At 36.6% G+C, this 13,319-nt stretch overlaps 1 protein-coding gene across 6 annotated transcripts in view; it reads right to left on the bottom strand.

Moving 5' to 3' along the window:
• The window catches only part of KCNC2 (potassium voltage-gated channel subfamily C member 2), a 176,033-nt gene that overhangs the window by 160,139 nt on the left and 2,575 nt on the right, over nucleotides 1-13,319 (bottom strand). The gene's annotated exons all lie outside the window — the stretch shown is intronic.

Below are 13,319 nucleotides of genomic sequence, written 5' to 3'. Positions count from 1 at the left end.
ATTTTTATTTGAACTACTATCTCACAGTGTTTCGTCCTAAAAACAATACAGTTTTACCTCATCTCTGTAATATACACAGTCCATTGTATAACTGAAGGTTTTTCTCATCCCTTCTATTTGCATGACCACTACAATGTAAATATGTTTCTTTAAATGTCTTTCTCAGGCCTGCTATTTGCCACAACTCAAAGAAAGTATCTGAGCATAAATTAGGTTTTAGGTGTAGTGGTCTTCATCACTGCATTGGTTTGATAAAGTGTATTCTAGATAGCATGGAGAAAAATTCACCTTTGGATAATTCTATCTTACGAAATGAAATGAGATAACAATACTGTGATGAATAGGAATCTTTTTTTTTCTTGCTCTCCTTGCCTAATTTCCTGGCTGCTGCAACATCCATTCTTCAGCATCTTTTCTTAGGACACAGCATCCTTCAGTGAAGGACTCGTTTCCATGTAATTAGCAGGACAACCAGTGCCATCAATTATCATCAGTCAGATGTTTTTCTACGAAATAAGGACTAGGCATTTGGTCTCACTGGCAATGTCCCTGTGTAAAAAAAATCAAAGCACACTAATATGTAAACATTATTTAAACTTGATGCTGCTACTTTATTGGGGAACATTAAGTACCACAAACATCTGTTAAACCATCAAAGTTCATGTTCTTACAAATGTATTCTCAGTGGGCAGATGACAAATTAAAGTGTCACTGTTCTCCAAGTGATCATTTTCTAGGACTTTGTATTAATGTTAGTCTAACAAGCTTCTTAGAGTAAGGGTAAAATCACACACTCTACAAAGGCTATGAATTTCTTCACTAGGTTTATATACTTGGGAATCAAATAGGTAAAAAGTAGATAAAGAAGGTTGGCTCCAAGAAGATAAGATGAAACACTGATTTGGTGGGGAAGAACCACAGAGCAATATATCCTTGTAGACAAGGAGACTCATGGAATTGTTCACATGGTAATAAAATCTCACTGAGAAAACTACCAGACGTGTACATAACTCTGGAGAACAAGAAGACTGCAATGGTGCCCTGTGCACAAGTTCATAACTAGTAAGAGCAAGAAGCCTATATGTATACGCTCAAATTCTAGTGGAAGATAGTATACCTCATCTCCTTGGCCAAATCTCATTTAAAATAATGGGGAAAAAGCACAGGGATAGAAAACAGGAAACATTGCTATCATTGACCCAGAAATACTAAGACATTAAGCAAACAGGATTGAACTAATGGAAATGCAGATTCAGGGAGGGGGAGAATGGAATTCCATACAGATGCAAGAGACAGCTTTCCTTGAGGTTGGTCCAGTTCTCCCCAGAGAGGTCCAGAAGCCAGAGGAATCACAAACCCAGAGGTAACAGTCCTGAAGACAAGGAGCTGGCTGTGGGACCATTCCTTGGAGGTCCCCAACTTCTTTTAGTGGCTGGCTACAGAATTTGCCCTCAGGATATAGCAGCAAGAATAGCTCTCTCTAAATTACACAGAGAATCAACAGAAGAGAAGACAGTTTCTAATTAGTTGTGTTGGTGTGACAGAAAGTGAAGCAAATTTCTTAGTACCTCGGATTTCCTCAAAGTGCACGGAGAAGAAAAGGGAAAGGTCACTGCATTAACTGAAATTCGCTAAAGTTCTGTCCCCAAATACAGCTTCCTTTGTTAGACCTTCAGAGGGTCCCTCAATTGCCCACCTGCTCCTCCCCACCCATTCTGAAGGGAATCCTATGTTTCCACACGATCCTGCCTATCTACCCACATAACACAATCATCCTACCCTCTTTCAAAGGAAAAGACATTTGAAGAAAATCAATAGTATAAAAAAGAACAAAGGTGAAAGAATAGAAAAAATTCCATAGAAGGATCAGAGTTAATTCTAGAATTGAAAAATTATCTAACTAGTGTCATCATAAAATTCAGGAAGGTATTGTATCCATTAAATGAGAGCATACTGATACGGAAAAGGATAAATCAGAATATAAAAGATTTACTGGATATTATGAAAATGTTGCCCCAATGGAAAAGTCAATGTGTACTGGGTTGAATGGTAGCTCCCCAAAATGCATGTTTACTCCAAACCTCAGAATATGACCTTATTTTGAAATAGCATCTTTGCAGATGTAATTAGCTAAATTAAGATGTGGTCATACTGGATTATTATGGGCTATAATCCAAAAAATTGATGTCTTTATAAGACAAAACTGAGAGACACACAGGAAAGGTCAACATGTGAAAATGGCAGCAGAGATTGGAGTGATGTGTCTGCAAACCCAGGAACACCAAAGATTGCCCCAAATCACCAGCAGCTAGGAGAGAGCCAAGGCACAGATTTTTTCCCTCAAAAACCTCCAGAAGAAACCAATCGTGCTGACAACTGTATTTCAGACATCCAGCCTCCAGAACTATAAGAGAGTAAATTTCTTTGTTGTTTCAAGACATTAAGTTTGTGGTAATTTGCTCAGCTCAGGAAAACTAATACAGTCAGCTAAATGCTATAACAATACTGTAACTACAAAGTGATATGGAAACTCAGAAGAAACGCACTGCTTTGCGAGAGTTTAGAAGATGTCAAGTAAGACTTGATAATTATACAAGATAAGGAAACATGACTGAATCAACCTGTTAAATCGAGGGAGAGAAAGTATTCCAGGTTGTGACATCACTGTACACAAATGTACAACGTGAACACATCTCTCATACTCAAGAGTCACATCTCTTATATTCAAGACTGCAAGCCATGTGGTCTTACTGGTGGAGTTTTGAGAGCTATTACTAGGATTTTAGATGATAGACAGATTCCAGAGAGCCAGGCTCAGGAACGTATATCCTGACCCGTGGCCGATGGAAAGGGATAAATGGGTTGTAAGCAAGAAAATAGCACGGTATATTAATGCTTTAGAAGGAATTACTCTGCCTTGGCTCTGAGTCACCATCTTCTTCCCAGTTTAAATCCCCTGCTGCTTATGATCATTTTTGTTTTTCTTCCTCACTGTCCTCACTACCTCACTACCTTTGCTCCTTACTGGACTTTTATGTAAAGGAAATATTTATTTAAAGCAATTTTCCAAGGAGTTTTTAGGGCCAAAGAATCTTTTCAGTACTTTTTTTTAAATCCTCAGTTCAATTTAAGCTTCTCGCTTTGGAGGCTACATGAGCTACTATGTTGAATAAGTCAGTTCCATTTCACACAAATTATGCAAAAAGTAATATTATTTTCTTGGGCATTAAACCAAAATAATAGCAATGCAAAGCTGACATTTCTTATAGGGAAGACTTCTTACTCCTCAACACATTTTTATGGTGGTGAATTACTGCAACCAAAAATTTTAAGGGCCATACTTTGCATTTAATTTCACAACCATAAAATCTGTGAAATGGCTGTTAATAATCGGGTAATTGGTACTGAAATATAAAAGAACAGCAAAAAAAAAAATACAAAATATTATAGCGTTAAATTCTGCGAAAGAATAACTACTGACTTCTCAAATCATATAACCACCAAATTTTGAATTAGAAAGAAGTCATAAGGGTTGTCTTGTTCCACTGTGCAAACGGAAACTAGGGAGACATTCTTGTCTTCTCCGCCTCATTCACTGCACCTAATTAATCAACAGTTCCACTTTAATTATGTTCATTTTGCCTCATCCCTCTGGCCACCGTTTTCACTGAGATCAGCAGTATATCTCGTACCTGGATTACTGCAATAACATGTTAAACTGTAGCTCTCCTGACAAACTTGCACTCATCTTCCCCAACCCAGTCCCCTCTTCAGGTACAAAGGTTTCTGAATGCTATTCCCAATTACAATCATTTATGCCATTGCTCTGCTTAAAATCCTTCAAAAGCTCCCCATTACTGCCAGAGGAAGACCAGACCTCAACAGAGTTTACCAAGCCTTTGGATCCAACCTCAGTTTCCATCTCCTGCCACACCTCCCGTGCTTGGTTCTCTCACAGTTTGTAGTAACGTCTGATGACAATACACTATTCTTTCAACCAAGAAATGCAAGTCAAGGTAGAGGAAACACAAAAGGTTGTTGATAAAGAAACCTAGCACTGAAGCACAAAGTCAAGGACTCAAAAATAAAGTTGCCAAGAAATCCCTTAAGACAGAGAAATCTGAGATTGAATTAAATCAACAGTTAATACATACATGGAAAATGAATAGCTATTGAAAACAATCACTAAATTTAAAAAACTAAGAACTGATAGTATGCAAATGTTACAACTAAAAATTGAACAGCAGATTCACAAGAGAAATGGAAGCACTTAAAGAACCCTGTTTTTGAATTAAGACTAATCCATTTTGAATGTCTTTGAAGCCTGTTAGTGCATTAAAATGTATTTGACTTAATTAATTTGTATGAACTTCATATATCTGTAGCATTGTAGTCTAAGTACCAAAGGACAGTCAACACCATTTTGAATCTAGGAATTAAGCATAAGCTCACACATATTTATCCATCATGATACAAATACGATAGGTTTTCAACCTTGATGCACCCACTAATCGTTTTATATGACTCTGATAGGTCACTCAGGCCTGATAATAAAGTTCCAATAGCTTAAAAAAAAGGCTACTTGCTACTTTAGATTCTGTTTGCACACAAAAGAGCCAGCTAAATCTCTGTTCTGCACACTTCCTACTCAATTTATATGAAAGACAGGTTTCATTAAGGATATTTTAATAATTTTCATAATTGCCTTCTTACTGCTCACCTCAACAGAGCAGGACAATTTAATAAATCAAACTGTAATAACTATGTTGTTCCGCTTTCCTAAATGTCAACTTTATCCAAACTAATATGGTAAGGAAGCGTCCTCTTGCTATGATTACTTTGCCATTGTTTCCAATACAATTATTACACAATATTCACTTTTTAGCAAACAGCATTTTATCATTTATCAATAAACAGCAACATGAGTTGCTGCTGTATAATTTGCAAACACAGATGCAAAATTTACAGAAATTCTGAACAATCTCTGGCCCTTTCATTGAACTCAATCTGGCAAATACTCAGTGAATAACTTTATATTCATCCAAATAATTTTTGCTTAAATGTTATTCATAAACAGGGTGTCTGAAATTTATGATAAGCAATATCATTTGAATATCTTGACAATATTACTTAGGATCACTTTTATTTTATTAAAAAACAAACTTCTTTGCATTTTATCATTTAGTGAATGATTTTAAAATTCTGAACAAAGTATTGGTGTAAAGTAAGGGAACACCTGTGGCCAAAAGGTGGTATATTTTCACCACTGGGACTTCCTCCATAGAGACAACTCCAAGGACACCTTCCATTGCTGAGACTAAGTCACAGAACAGTTGCCAAGAAGGGCTATCTTGACCTTTGCTCCAGTTTTTAAAGATGTCAACAATGTTGTCAGACCCATAAAGAAGGTCAAAGCTCTAAGATCTGATAGCAAAACCACCAGTCTTCAAACAGGAAACAAAGACGACACTACTGAGGTGTCTGCATAGGATTTTCTTAATACACGAACACCAAGGAAATAAATGTCAGATTACAAAGATGTCTTTATCATTATCAGCTTTCAGAAGAAAAGGTCAGTCAAGTAACGATAGTAACAATGGAGTATTTCTTCCCAATATTACCAGCAACATTTTGGCCCAGCTTCTCGAGAACTGTTTTGATTCTGAAATGCATTCTCTCAAACACTCTCAAAATTATAATGTTGCTTTACATCCCATCCCAAGGCAATAAATACCACCTTTGGCTAACTGGCTACTACAGAAATGTTGAAAGAAAAGTTTTTCTGTCCTGTAATTACTAACCTCACAACAACATCTAATCTCATTTACAGATCTTAAAAGCAGCTCCAAATATCTTACACGCTAATTCACCAGTTATTTTTGTGTAAACTCACCATGATCTGGTTAATCACATGTGAGAAGGCAATGTTCTATAAAATACATTCGTCATCACCAATAGGTTGAAATAGGGTTGCGTTAAAAAATTCCAAAGGTAAAATCCAATTAAAGTAGAAAAACATATTATAAAACACACACACACACACACACACACACACACACACACACACAGGGATAAAGGAAAAAAATTGGAAGTAAGTGCATAGACAGGGTAGTCTGGAGGCTTTAAAGACAGTAGAAGGGTAAGAGGTAGACCTGGTAGAGAAGGCAGCAATGGAGCGCTGCATCTGGAGCGGGATCTGGAAATTGAGAGAATACCTAAAACAGTGACAACTCCCCTGCTACTGCTGAGTAACAGGACGTAGAAGAGGACAGACCCTACCCCAACTATTCCTAACACTCTCGCTGCTTCCCAAGAGCTAAAATTTGTGCATCTAATGTTAAACCCAACCCAGACTAAGCAGTCGAGATGGAACGGGAAGAGCGCCAGGAGTCAGAGGACCTCAATTCCAGCCCTGCCACCGTCACTCCCTAGCCTTGGCGATGATCAAGTCAGCTGCCTTTTCTGTGAATTGAGGCAATTATACCAGGTGATCACCAGTTCCCTTCCGATTCAAAATCCCATGAACACCAGACGTGTGTTATAGACACCAGTCACCAATCTCATTCAAAGAGCATATATTTTAGATAATATATGTATATATGTATATATACATAGTACACAAATACAGATGCACGCACATTAGTAGTCTCAATCAAAACTTTAAGCCATATTCCTGAGTCTCTTCCTTTGCTTATCCATATAAAGTTTTTATAAATATATTCCCTGGGCATGTATCTACATCATGACTGTGAATAAGTCTTTTTATGTAAATATGTATATCCTGAAATAGAACACTATTTTTTCTTAAAAGAGAAATATGGTGCACTATATAATACATATTTTTTATCTTGAAATAGTCTTCATTAATGGGTACATTAAAATACAAACTTAAGCACTATGCTATACTGCATAGTATTCTCTATGCTCATTCTGATAGAATGGGTTATGAAAGAGATTAGAACTGAATAATTTGACACTATTTTGTAAACACTTAAATGTGTTAGGCATATCTGTAAATCCTCGAGTGAATAAGACTTTCCCCTCTATATAAGATACAGGAAGGGGAAAAGGATGGTGTCTTTGACAAGGCTCTTTTCAAAGGGAAATAAAACTGAGATTATCTAATCAGTTAGCCTTGTGAGTAGATGGGTCTAAACCTGCACTGAATCTTACACTTAGGAAATGACAGGGCCGATCATCTTTATGGGTTTCATGACAGAGCCAAAGCAAAAATGATTTCCTGAGATCAATATGTGGTTGAGAGAAAGCTGTTTTCAATGGAAACAGGAAGCTAGGAGCTAACCTGTTTCTATGGTAACCAGAGCAGCTACCCAACAGCTGTAGGAAAAAAAAAAAAAAGAGGGCAGAAAGTTATAATGCAAAACACCAAAAGAAATCAATACTAGTTTACCTTATTACTGTGATGGTCCCTAGAGTACAATCAAAATGAGGGCGGACATGCTGTCCCTCCCCGGCCCCACCCTCAGGGATTTTTAGCAATAAGTATCCTTGTTTTTTCTCCAAATCTCAAAATCTTAGAGCTGGAAAGAAGTTTGGATACTTATCTTGCCCAAAGTGTCATCCTTTTTTTTTTTTTTCCTTTCCCCAAAATAAGGCAAAAGGAAATCAAGACTGAGGAAGATGAAGTAAACCCTCCAAGGTCACACAGCTAGTTGCGAAATCCGGGTCAGCGCCCAGGGCTCATGGATCCCGCCCTAGACCTGCTTCCAGTGCTGTTTCCATATATTCTTTCTTACTGCTTTCTTCTCCTTCCAACACCCACATTTTCGTCACTTCCTGTGAAAATGTTGACGACACAGCATTAAAATTAATCACCTCCCTTCAACCTATAAGAAAAGCAAAAAGCACTGCTATCCTGTCATAAAAAATCTTGATTGCTCTTCCAGAAGAAAAGCCCTTCATACGTCACACAGAGTTGAAGTTTATGTAACATGCTGATGGTTACTGTTTGAATTCTGTTGCCACTACATATTTCCTTATGGAGGTCTGTGTTTACCTTTTATCAGTCCTTTAGTGCCCTTTACTATTTAATTTAGACATATTTTTAAAGGCTGCCATCATAAAAAGGATATATGACTCAGAAGTTGAAAAAAAATGGGAACTGAAAACAGCATTTACTTTATTTGCAGTAGTAAAAGTCAATAGTAAAGACACACTTCCAAATGGGAAAGGTCGACCTGCATTTCTACATAAACCTACGCATTTCCTAGTTTTCAGCTGCTTTGAAAATAAGCTTCTTCAAGGAGAAGAACCATTTCCTTGACTCTCATGTAGTTTTTTTCAACTCTGGTCTCCAAATGAGCTCTTAGCAAAACAGAACCAAAAAGAGTCACACCAAACCTGCCCAACTATTCACCTTTGGCATGCCCAGTGCCCAGCAGTGGATCCGATATCCTAGTTTGTGATCAAATGTACTACTGAAAAATACAATCCTATTGAAGTTGTTTGATTCTTTTAATGATGCGTTAAATCAGGTACACTCTGATCCTATCCAATGCTCCGGATATAAGAATAAAATTAAGTTTATTTGTGAACTGTATAATTAGTGGCCTGGAAAAGGTCAAAGGACACTTAGATGCTTATACGGCAAATGCAAGCACACCAGACTATTACAGCAGACTCTTTCTAGGGGGTCTGAAGTTTGGATTTGCATTGTCATATGGTTGGCCGTGACTTTCACTGAAAATGGAAGGGGATGAAGACACTTGACCCACTACAAATAATTCAGTTGTTTGCTATAAGTACTGCCTTTATCATATTCTTCAATAACATTGCAAAGAGACAGCCTATAAACCACTTCGAAAATCAAAAAATCAAGATTGAAATAGCCTAACACTTTCATAAAGACTAACAATATCTTAAAAGTATCATTTCTAAATGGAATATTTTCCTGCACATGTCAGGCAATATTTCCATATGAGATTTTTTTTTTTGAGGAAAACATCTTTAATATCTCTGGGATTTTGTTTGTTGAAGTTTTTAATTGAATAGATAATGTTTTAGGAAACATTTTATTATAAATAGAGTGGTGAGCTGATTGAGGGCAAAGCACTAAATCTTCCCCACGCAGTCCCAGTAACTCACACAGTTTCTTGTCCAGAGTGACTGCATAGTCAATGTTCATTGACTAAATAAACATTCTAAAATTTTATAATAATTAACCAAAATATTTTATGAACAAGCTACTTTTGGCCACTAGTTCTTTTAACTAGAGCAATGCTGACAAACCAAGAATTAATATGTTTTCTTTCTTTAATCTTAATATCTGACTCAAATTGTCCTCACCTTATTACAATTTTTTTTTAAATCAATGTCACACACAAAGCCAGTAAACAGTAATTTAGATCACTTCTTTCCTGCTTTGCTTTGCACTTTGAGGTAGAAGGGAAAATGGTTCATAAAAAAGTAAATTACATATTTGCAATTCTGAATCCAATTCTAGATACTGAAATTTAAATTTTAGTAGTTTTAAGGAGTGTATTTCAGTGATGCTATGGAAATAAAATGATTTAAAATGCTGATAAAGTAAATATTTTCTAGATTTAAAAAAATGGTGGATTCAGTATCACAATCCAAGTATATTTGGGATTATCTGCACATAATGGTAAAGACAACACCTTAAATAAAGTTCCATGGCAGTTACTCTTGTGTTTCTCTTTTCTAAAATGCTCTCTGAAAGTTAAAAAAAAAAAAAAAAGATTGATCAGGTAATCAAAGATATACATGGCACCAAGGAAGAGCCACACTCCAAAACAGAACCCAATTCAGTCACCTTCCTTCCTCCCCTAGAAAGATAAGTGAAAAGAAGACAGAGAAGGAGAAATTATAACTGCTCTCAGCTCTTTAATATTGGGAACATATTATTTAATATATTTCTAACTCTACTGTTTTGCCCTGTTTTTAAACTTCTAAAAAATCTAGCTCTATCAAGGAATTTCTGCCTGGAGCCTGTTCACTTACCTAGTATGCCTTCATAGGAAAACACATACAAACTTCACTTCCTTCTAAAACTTCAATATTAAATTGTAAACACACACTGCATAACATTGTCACAAATACATATCTACGTATCCTTGCTTTTTACTTTTTGTAAATATCACTCAGTGGCATCAACAGAAATAATCTCTCCTTTTCTTTCCTGATCTCATTTTCTCCACAACAAGTTTCCATGACAACTTATATTTGAATTTTTATAAATTTCTATTTTGGAACACTATTCTTAAGAACAAATTCATAAATATAAAATATAAACTTATTTGCGAAGTTAACCTGAACAATTTGGACCATTCAAATACGTATTTACATCACAAATTAAAAGCAATAGAAGAGGGGGAAATGCCAAACAAAGGCAAAAATACAATGTTGTAAAATTCAATTAATTATCCAGTTCCTATCACTATTGTTTCAGCCTGTCACTTTAGATCATAAAAGTTAGAAATAAAACACATCTGTTATACAATTGAGTCAATCTCCTCAATATTCGCAAAGGATAAAGACAATGATGAAACAGGTATAACAAATTGAAAAAGGAATTTGGACAGTTAAAATTGTTCATCTTAAGTATATCAATAAAAGATGAACTAATATAAAATGAAAAGTAAGAGGGTTTATAAAATTTAAATACTTCTATTAAGAATGAGACTCTTGGCAGTAAGACCACAGCTGAAAGAAACCACTTGATAATTGATTTATGTCTCCTAGAATCATGTCCATGCAAAATATAATTTCATTCAGTGACCTCCCAATGTAATTCTACTTATCAAATTAGTCAGATAATATTAAGTCAGTCCATCATCTGAACTAAAAGTGTCCATATGAGAATATTAAATCACCTTTAAATAGAATGATGACTTCTGATTACTCTTTTTTTAGACAATCCCTAGTAAGTTGAAAAGGAATTTTCCTGAAGGCAAGTCCCACAAATGTTAGCCAATCTGAAAAAAAAAAAAAAAAAAGAAAACATTCCATATCAACTGGTAAATAAAAACGTAAAGTTAAACCAGGGCTCATTTTAAGAAAACGCCAGTCCCATATTTGCACTCTAATGTTGGTTGGTGCAGCGGAAGTCCTGGGTGGGGGAAAAAAAAATACACACACACACACACACACACACACACACACACACACACACGTCACAGATGACCTTTCAAAGTTAGAATTCTAGTGAATGTCCTATGCTGCACTAAATCTCAAGAGCAACATGATGTGCAGAAATTTCACAAGCCAGTCAGTTATAATCAGTGGTTGTGGTGGAAACAGCCTGGAGAGGATGTCATAAGACCTCCAGCATAATTCTGGCTCTGCTATTAACTAGGTGTATGACCTTGGCCATCACTTAGCATCTGCAGGCTCCACTTTCCTCATCCACAAAATGTAGGGTCCTCAAGAGGTGACCTCAAAGAAATTTTCCAGGTCTACGATTCTCAGCTGATTCTGCTTCAAATGGCTCTTTGACCTTGTATTAATCTCTAATCTATCTGTGTTCTTTTCCTGACCTAAAATGGATGCAGGTCAAATCCTTAATATTATTACAATGAAATCTTAGTAAGCTTTATAAAAAACTATTTTCAAGTTAATGGTCTACCCTTCGACCAATAATCAATAGAATCAATTTCATAGCAATAATAAAATTGAACATCTTCTTAAAGTTTTTTTACACAATCTGGCCTACAATAAAATGTGTTATATTATTATAAGGAAAGATAAACCATTCTGTCCTTTTTATACCACATGATATTTAAAAAATTACATGATGAGCCTGAAAACAAATTCAGATTCTCTTTTTAGCCACCAAATGAAAAGAGCACTGTGGCACTCAGTTGGAATCCAAAACAAAAAACAAAAAAAAAAACCCACAGAGGTAACGGTTATGAGTCTGTGATTTAATTTAAGTAAGTAAATAAATAAATAAATATGTACTTTTTTTCCTCTGAATGCCAATTCTTGTTGAATTTATAGAATGGTCTTAAAAAGGAAGGTTTCAGAGCTGAAGCTATTAATTCTATATTCAAATATGAGAATGTGGACATACTAGAATGTATGCATGCATTTAAATACCAGATCCCATAAAGTTGCAATGCTTTAAATTTTCTCTTTCATATTCTGTTCCAAACTGAAAACAAAACATATTCTCAGACTTCCAAAGTGGTGTCAGAAGCACATCTTCTGACACATTCTCAAGACAGCTGCACAGTATCTCTGACATGCAGAGGATGACAATAATGAGGATGGAGCCAAAGTCAAGCTGGGAGAATTCCCATTCTGCCCATGGGAGATCTTTTCTGGGTGTCAGAAGCAAACCAGACACATGCAGTTGCAAAGATGTAACTACAGTACTCCCTTCTCACATATAATTAAAAACCATTCACGTACTGTATAATTTTTAGTTATTTATATTTCTTTTATTTCCTTTAAAACTAGGGAAACCATTCTTGGTTACTTTTATAGTCCCTGCATAGAGTTTTGAAGAATTAATTGGGGGTGTCAAGGACTAAATTTGAACTGTCACTCAAGCTAGAAACTGGAAAGAAAAATTAAGGATGAGATCACAAGCTGTAGAGTAAAATAAAGTTGTCTACAATCTAAATTACTCAGAGTTAGGGACTCCAACTAAACGAGGATCACCAAAGCGACCGATCTTAGTCCAACCTGTAAAAAACACAGATAACAGCACAAGGGGAAAGGCACAGACTCCAAAATTCCCTGTGCAGGTGGGTTATCCAGTCAACTCACTGGGACAAGCAAGCCCAGCACTGCTGCCCCTTGGAAGGAGACAGGCCCAAATAACATTCAGGACATTCTCATCACAAAATGAACCTCCTGGCACATCCTCTCCAAGCCCAGCCACAGCACACATTCTATTTCCCCTCTACTGTCCTCAGATTAAATCCCTAATCGGAGCCACTGCTCCGGGTGAGTCAGATGTGCAGGAGTGCCGGGCCTCACTGAAAAGGTCAAATCGCGATGACCAGAAGGCCTGAAGGGGCATCCGAGCTAAAGAAAAAGTTGGAACAAAAGAGTCAGAAAAAGAAACTCAAGCGTGATTTGAAGCGTACAGTTTATAGAAGGTTCCAGGCAGACTTGCCCAGAGAAGTCGACATTTGCCCTTTCGGTTCCATCTGCTAAAGTAAATCTCACTTTGACCTGAGGAGGAGAGGACGGAGATAATGGGGGGGCGGGGGGGGGGGGCAGGGTCCCTGAGTTTGCCCTGCACCAGGTGGGTCTCTGACCTCACCGTCAGGGAGCCCCTGCCCCTATCCGCCTTGGTGGAAAAGAGCAGGAAGTTGCGGAAGGAGTTG

This window comes from Camelus bactrianus, chromosome 12 (assembly GCF_048773025.1).
Source record: "Camelus bactrianus isolate YW-2024 breed Bactrian camel chromosome 12, ASM4877302v1, whole genome shotgun sequence".
Lineage (NCBI taxonomy): Eukaryota > Metazoa > Chordata > Mammalia > Artiodactyla > Camelidae > Camelus > Camelus bactrianus.
This window is presented reverse-complemented; position numbering and strand designations above follow the sequence as displayed.